The sequence below is a fragment of the Penaeus vannamei genome, chromosome 9, assembly GCF_042767895.1.
Source record: "Penaeus vannamei isolate JL-2024 chromosome 9, ASM4276789v1, whole genome shotgun sequence".
Taxonomy (NCBI): Eukaryota; Metazoa; Arthropoda; class Malacostraca; order Decapoda; family Penaeidae; genus Penaeus; species Penaeus vannamei.
In genome coordinates this window covers 32579038-32587943 of record NC_091557.1, presented here as the reverse complement: position 1 = coordinate 32587943, position 8906 = coordinate 32579038, and the positions used below count along the sequence as shown (strand labels likewise).

The 8906-nt window shown below is 38.2% G+C and overlaps 1 protein-coding gene across 2 annotated transcripts in view; it reads left to right on the top strand.

The window, feature by feature from the left end:
- The first annotated feature begins 5095 nt into the window (after positions 1-5095).
- Positions 5096-8906, top strand: part of LOC113822003 (nucleolar protein 9) — a 23807-nt gene continuing 19996 nt past the window's right edge. The window contains exon 1 of one of the 2 annotated variants that reach the window (XM_070125579.1): positions 5096-5206. The gene's annotated coding sequence lies outside the window, so the exon portion shown is untranslated. Of the gene's footprint in view, positions 5207-6022; positions 7324-8906 lie in introns of those variants that run through there. The other variant, XM_070125580.1, reaches the window with a different exon arrangement.

Below are 8906 nucleotides of genomic sequence, written 5' to 3'. Positions count from 1 at the left end.
AACAACCCTATGTAGTGCCACATAGATTCTCCTGAATACATAGAGTTAAGTGCATCAACTCTGTATTTTACTGATCCCCACAAAATCATATATGCATTGACATGTCAAACTTGCTTAATACACGCAGGGAAGATGAGTTCTCCCACTACGCCAACAGGTTATGGGCCCAGATTTATGATTTGTGGGAAGAGCACTTCCTCGACACGTTGGACATATTGGAACTACATCTCGTGCTCGATAAGTATGCTTCAGAATGTCCAGAAGGTTATAATCTGGATTGTGCCAAAAGGACAATCTACAGTCATTTAACTGGTTGTTTTGACAGAACGTCACTTGGCATGACAAAACCTGAAGGGAAAGGAGGTGGAGTGAAGGCTTTGGCAGTACTACGAAAGTATTACCTAAAGCAACCAGAGGTTAGATGCTTTATTAATGTCATTCTTCACCAAAAGACTAGAGAATGGCGGCAGTGCTATGGAATATCTCTCATTCCTTAAGGAGACAATAGCAGCACTGATTGATGCCAAATTAACCATGGATATGTGGAGCTATGCAGTGAAAACTGCTTGCTACATAAGGAATAGGTGCTATAACCCCAGAACTCGGAAAACTCCAGTAGAAATGCTCACTGGAATGCGGCTAAACATCAGCAAAATGAATGTTTTTGGAGTAAGATGTTTTGCATATGAAGAGGAGAAAGAGAAACTTGATCCCAGGAGTAAGGAAGGGATATTTGTAGGCTATGATGACCAGAGCCCAGCGGACTTAATTTACTTCAAGGACACCCAGACAGTAATGAAGATAAGATGTGTCAAGTTTATGGAAAACTTGCCCAATGTAGCTGAACCATCAAGTACCGAGCAAGGCTCAGATGAAGAAGACATCTTGGTGAAGACAAGACTTCAGCAAAAACTACTTCCAGCGAACCAAGATAAGCCACCAGAGAACATTTGTGAAGAAAGAAGATATCCAGCTCGAGACAGACGGAAACTCTCACATCTAGATGACTATGTTACTGATGAACTAGATGACAGTATCTCCAGTGTGACACACAAAAGCTTCATTTATCATTGCTACCAAGTGTCACACAAACCAGTACCAGTCACCTACCAAGAAGCTATAACGTCTCAAGAGGGACCTCAGTGGAAGAAAGCAATGGACGAGGAAATATCTTCACTTCAAGACAACGATACCTATGAACTTACTAGACTGCCTGAGTCACGTACAGCAGTAGGTGGAAGATGGGTTTATCAAGTAAAGCCTGGACCAAATGGCAAAGAAAAATTTAAAGCAAGATATGTTGCTAAAGGATATTCACAGGTGAAGGACATTGACAACAGAGAAACTTTTGCACCAACAGCAAGAATGTCTACACTACGTTCTGTATTGGATGTGGCTGTACAAAAGGACATGGTAATACATCAGATGGATGTTAAAACAGCTTACTTATATGCTGATATTGATCCTGAAATATATGTGGAACAACCTGAAAGTTATGAAGAAAAAGATAGTGCAGGAAATGTGTTGTATTGCAAGCTGAAAAAGTCACTTTATGGTCTGAAACAAAGTGGTAGAATGTGGAATAGTGTAATCCATAATTTCTTCATTTCAGAAGAATTCAAACAATCACAGAGTGATCATTGTCTGTATCTAAAGCATGATATTATTGTGCTCTTATGGGTAGATGATTTAATTATTGCCAGCAGTAACATGTCCCTGATGAACAAATTTAAACAATCTCTTTGTCAAAATTTCAGAATGACTGATTTAGGTAAACTAAACTGATTTCTTGGAATGTCATTTGTTTCTGGTAAAAATAACATTGAGGTGAACCAAACCAAATATGTAGAGAAGATTTTGGATAGGTTTAACATGTCAGATTGTTATGCAAGAAATATACCATGTGATCCAAGTATTGTTAACACCTCAACAGTAGAATCTGATGAGTTGGCTAATGCTACTCTTTACAGAGAAATAGTAGGTAGTCTCATATATATTATGACAGCTACTAGACCAGGTTTGTGCTATGTGGTCACTAAACTTTCACAGTATATGTCCAAGCCTACTAAAGCTCAGTTAAATGCTGCTAAGCATGTGCTCAAATATTTGAAAGGTAAAATGATGTATGGTCTTACATTCAAAAAGTCAAATGAATCAGTTCAACTTAAAGGATTTTGTGATTCAGACTGGGGATCATCTGAAGACAAAAAGCATATCAGGATATTGTTTTCAGTTATATAAAGATGGACCACTTATATCATGGAAAAGTAAGAAACAACAGACAGTAGCACTTTCATCTTGTGAAGCAGAGTACATGGCTATTACCTATGCCATTCAGGAAGCAAAGTTCCTAAGACAAATTGTGTCTGATCTATTAGGACTAAAGTTAAAGTCTGTAGACTTAGGAGTTGACAACCAAGGTGCTATTAATCTTGCCTAAAACACAGTTAATCACCGAAGATCAAAGCACATTGATATTCATTACCATTTCATTAGAGATGAAGTAGAGAAGGGTAATGTAAACTTATTCTATGTTCCTACACAACAGAATCCAGCTGATATTTTTACAAAGCCTGTAATCCAGAAGAAGTTGCAAGCTTTTAACTATATCAGGGGATAGATTCTCAGATAACATACCCATCTTTAATTAAGAGGGGGTGTTAGAAGTAATTAAAGATGTTTATTAGTATGAGTATACCTCATATATGTCTATGATATACCTCATATTTCCTAAACTAAGGTAAAGTTATATTTTCTTAAGTTACTCCTATAAAAGTATAATTTTCTTTTATACACGCCATCTTACGGCAGATTTTTATACTCGTGTAATGTAAACAACCCCTTGTAGTGCCATCGTCTGCCACGTAGACTCTCCTGAATACGTAGAGATAAGCCCATCAACTCTGTGTTTTACTGATCCCCACAGAAAATTATATATGCATTGACAAGCCAAATTTGCTTAATACACGCAGGGAAGATGAGTTCTCCCACTATGCCAACACATCCATAAGTCACTATTACTCCTACCACCTACATATGAACCAAAAACTTTCCTAACCTGGGGGCCCTTACCCCCAGATGCCCTGCCAATCACTATATTTCACTATAGGGGCCTTTGCCTCCAGATCACCTAATCTCCATGGATTTATTCTCTAAATTAGGATCAACTTATTTTCTTTACATTTGACATGATCCTTTGCAAATAGTATTTCATGTATCAGTGAGTGTAGTTTCCATTTTTCATTATGATAGTCATAATATTTTCCTGTAAAATATTACGTGTTGCATACTTTTCTTATCAATTGCCAAGGAAATACCAAAGATGTAAAGCATCTTATTTTCAGTACATATTCAGTTTCCCATAGCCATGTAGTACCAAGTAAAATTTGCCTGTAATGGAAAGAAAGATAAAATAAGACACTTTCATCTATGATATTAACTTCACAAGTTGATGATAAGAATACTTTGGCATAAATTTACATGAAAATGTAAAGGCATTATAATAACAAATTAGAAAAACTACACACTGATACACAAAATAATCTGTGTAGATAAAAATAACACAAGAAATTAAGGAAATAAGTCATGACTGGATGGAGGTCTAAGGGCAGAACCCCCAAATTAGGAAGGTGTTTGGTTAATATGCTGATGTTTGTGGATTTCCCAGGAATGGCTGGAGTAATTGGGACTCAATTTCAAAGCTGTACAGTCACTACGTAAACATTACCAATACTTTCACTACTATCATTTACAATAGAAAATAAGAAGTCACACATATTAAAGCACTGGTAACTTAAAGAATCAATAATAAAAGTAAGATCGGATGGCTGTGTGTAACTGAAAATTACCTTATTTTCTGTCTTTCCATCCATTACAGGCAACGTTTACCTCTCTCGTGTGGTATCTTGGGTATAAGTTACCGAGAGCGATGCATAGAGTTAGAGGGAAATGGAAAACACCATCTTACAAAGTGTAAGAAATAGAATAAGAAACAACATAGTTTAAGATGCTGTGGCCTCATATTTAGTGGCAAATGACAAAAATTTCTGCTTCATTTCACCGCTCAGAGACTAAGTCCACAACACCCTCCCACAGCCAGTTCCTAATATCCATTTTCTGTAGATTGGCACAAAGTGCTAATAAATGGGGGTTACAGGGGAGTTTGCCCCCCATTTTTTGGGAATAAATAGAAGGTAAGAAAGATTAGGTTTTGGGACGCTCTCGGTAACAATTATTGGTATCTTGTACCATACAGCCGTATGAAACAAACTATAACGAAACAAGTAGGCTACCATAATCATAAAATATAAACTCTTACGTTGCTGTAATGAGCATGGTTAATCTTTATGGTATGGATGCATTAAAGTATGTCAAATTGAAGATATTCTTAAAGACGACTAAAAGTTGTAGTTGTTAGTACAAGAAATGGCATAATCTAGACACCAACGGTAATGTCATAAATAAAGAAAAATTATTACGGAAAGCTCTACCCACATCCTAAGTCCACCCAATAATCCTGAGTTGGCAAATATGCTGAATAAATTTTGTGACGTGGAGTAATGTCTGTACTGTACAGATTTACCTTGGGCATAATACCTATTCATACAAATAATATGTTTGTAATGATACAATGTGCATCTACAAAATGATACAAGGCAACGCCCACATCAATCTTGTAAAATCTACTCTTATATCGAATAATATACGTAACTGGAATTAACGTGATGTCCTTACGTATATCTCGCATAAAGGTGGGGGCAATTTCGTACGTCTCTACTATTAGTTACCAAACAACAATGACAAGTTTTCCAACATGTTTTAAACAAATAGTAAGGTTCTGTAATTGAAGTCAAGACAATAATGAACTAGAAAACTAATTATCATAGTACAGATGAAACAATACTCCAAATCCAAAAAACACTTAGTCTTCCATTCGAAAAACAGTAAAATTGGGTAATTTTTCATCTTAAAAATTACCCAAAATTTAGTACATAATATCCTTCTTACCAGTACACGGTCCACCATGAACGTGATCGCGTTTTCCCCGCGTGGACCTCGTCTAACGTCTTCAGGCAGAGGACCTTGGTGACACGAGAATATGTCTCTCTGTCTCTCTCTTTTGTTGTTTTGTGCTGTGTTATAGGAGTAGAACCTTCAGTTCCAGTGCATCTACGAAACCAAGGCGGTCCAGAACTACTAGAACTTGGTAACTTGATATTACCGTTCTATCCCTTTCTTTAAGTTTATTAGTAAATATATTATGAAAAAGTGGTGTCAGCAACTTTACAGAATTCCTCTAATGAGTGTATGTCAATGGCGCATCTGAAATTGAAAGGAATTTCTTATATTCCTTTACAGAAAGCGTGTAAAGACATGCATGCACACTACATTATTCTGGCCGCTTCAAGCAAATATGTACTTTATATATAGACAGATATCTAATTAACGATATCCTGTTTTCATTAGAATCTATTGCATGACCTCAAATAACTATGACCTATTATTGCTGAGTTGGTCTCACATGACAATAGGTATATATAGGATGTTCTTTACACTGTTATCGGTCGAGTTATCTGCTTGTTTTTCTTGCGTTCGATATTATTTTGTTTTAAATCTGCTTGTTATCGATTACAACCATCATATACTTATGAATTTGAAAATAATGGTGCGACTAGCGTTATACTTGTTAATCGTGATATTATTCATATTACAACTTTCAATATGATTACTGTACGAATAGTTAATAACCGTGCAAGGTTACAATATATTTTTTTATTCTAATATTTATCACCTATCATTTTCTTTATTATCGTATTGGTAACTACATTGTTGCCTTATTAACATTCATATTCATTTTTAGACACGCTTTCAGAGAAACACACACACACACACACACACACACACACACACACACACACACACACACACACACACACACACACACCATTTCTCTCTCTCTCTCTCTCTCTCTCTGTCTCTCTCTCTCTCTCTCTCTCTCTCTCTCTCTCTCTCTCTCTCTCTCTTTTTTTTTTTTTTACATGACATTCTTCTCACACATACATGAGTGGAACAGATCTCCAATGTTCCACAGAGCAAGACTAATGTCGAATACCTCAAAAACAAACATGCATCTCAAACCATAAACACCAACACTGCCATTTGCACCCTAGACCTTCCATCGAAATTGAGCTTGTTATTGTTGATATATAGCATTATCACCATGATTATCATTATTAATATTCATTAAAATATTCTCTACAGTTTCTATATTTTTGCATAGCAAATTTAAATACCGTAATCACGCTTCTTTCTCATCATTTAACTTTATGTACATAATTAAGGCAAATTTACTTCCTCAAGTTTTGTTGACTTAGGTAAGGCTCATTCGTGATTCCAAAATGGCAAAGCTCCTAGAACCTGTCAAGGTCGCTCCTCTGCTCGTTTTCAGTGGTAAAACTTGGTGGAGGGGGGGGGGGAGTAAGACATGCCAGGTCATGAAAGGCAAGCAGCCAAATGATCAACAACAGAGGAGGGAACAGGTAAATATTTTCTCAAGTGTTCGTCTATGAAGGCAGCCTGCCATTCAGTATTACCTGCCTACGATAAGAACCTTTGACTCTTGAACTAAAAGGCAAAGGTCGACTTCCTGAAGGCTGATCCACGGTGACAGATCCACGAACAGGGCTGGTCCAGAGCCCAGTCCATCAATAACAAGTAGATAGATCCTTGTAGTAACTCGAGTTGCTACAAGGTGAAGTGCGTGGGACCTCGCCAGGCCGAATAAGGCCACAGAATTAATGAAGACAGAGAGATGAACATGAGAAGCCTTGTCTGTTGGTACATTTGAAACTGTTATGTTAACTAAGATAGCGTGGATCTCACAAGGGGAAGGTTCCCTGACGAGAGAGCAAGAGTACATGTAGCTCAGAGTTTGATGTGAATCTGAATTGAGTAGGGAGGACTATGATCCTGAACCATGACGGTGCTTTGAGGTCTGGCACTCCTAGTCCCAGTCCAAAATGTTAGTGATAAAGTTGATGTCGGGATAGTCGGCCACCCAGGTGTTGGAAAGAACCTTGAACTGATAGCGTCAGCCTCCTGCGAAGAATGGGAGAAAGTGGGAGGAATTATTCTGCTGCTCCATGGAAAAAGCGAGGGACACAAGGGAAATAAATGGAAAACACTCTTGACATCAGCGTTTGAAAAGGCAGAGCCTATCATCTGGGCGAGAACTGCAGAAATAACCTGTTAAGCGGTAATTTGAGTCTACAAAACACCCACACATCTTTCAGTGCGGAAAGAACCGCATCAGCAGAGTATGCGGTAAGAAATACCACATTTTGTTTTTTCTCTCCTCAAGCAAAACATTATTAATTTTAGAACACACACATAAACACATAAATGAATATATAAATATATAAAAATGTAAATATGTTTATATGTATATATATATATATATATATATATATATATATATATATATATATATATATATATATATATATATGTATGTATATATGTATATATGGGTGTATGTATACATATGTGTGTGTGCAAGTATGGCACACAAGCACTCACACACATACACATACATACAAATGCAGAGACAGACAAACACTAACCCTGCAGCCAAAAGGAATATATAGAAATAGTTTATACAAATATTGATGGTTTATCTCCGAAGTTGCTAAAACTAGTGACAATAATTGAAATGAATAAACCAAATGTATTAAGCATCACTGAAACCAAACTGGATCCCTCTATGGACGATGTAACATTAGGACTCAAAAACTATAATATTTGGAGAAAAGATAGGGCAGATGGAAATGGAGGGGGTAGCAATATTAACAAGGAAAGAAATTATTACACAGGAGTTAGAAATTAATCAAGACCCTATAGTCTCCCCAAAAGCGTAGTGTGTGTCAAAAATGTGTATCAATTTAAAAAGTAATAATTTGAATAGAGCTGACGATAATTTGAATAGAGCTGACGGGACCACCTGAGCTTAGCTCTTCTCCAGTAGTGAAACAACTAGGTAAGAACACACACACGCATACATACATACATACATACATATATATATATATATATATATATATATATATATATATATATATATATATATGAAGACGCGCGCGCGCGACACACACACACACACACACACACACACACACACACACACACACACACACACACACACACACACACACACACACACACACACACAAAGCTCCCTTTTCCCCGTTGGTTAGTAGCGACGTCAGTGCAGCGACTGCCCGAAGGTCCAGCTGTAACCGGTGGCCCTTCACCCGATTCCTTGCTGCAGATGGCATCTGCTCCTACCACAAGAGGCTCGGCAGAGCAGCACGCGTCTCGACGGATGTAGGTGGATGCCTCAGAGTCATTTAATGCAAAAGGTGGCCACTAAGCAACGCAGCCATAATCCCGATTAATGCAGTCGACCGCCCCCACACCGGATTCCACATCTAAGATGCGAGATCCGGCAATCATTTTCTCGCCGATACGGGAGCTTTCCTCTCCATATTTCCAGCAATACAGACCGACAGACGACAGGTCCCCTAGAGTTCAACATGTGCTGCTTCACTGGAGACGCCTACAGGGACATACTCAGCAATTTCCCTTCAGTTTTCAAGCCAGAGCTCCGCCACACTAGCCCGGGAGCAGCAGCAAAACATGGAGTTTTCTACCACATTAAGACGACGGGACCCCCAGTCCATTCTCGTTTCCGTCGCCTGAGCCCAAGGCTCGCCTTCACGGAAATGGAGCACATGGGCGTCTGCTCCAAGGCTGCAGTCGATGGGCATCCCCTCTCCACATGGTCCGGAAATTGAACAAATGGCGCCCATGTGGCGATTACCGGCGACTCAACCTCATTACCGAGCTGG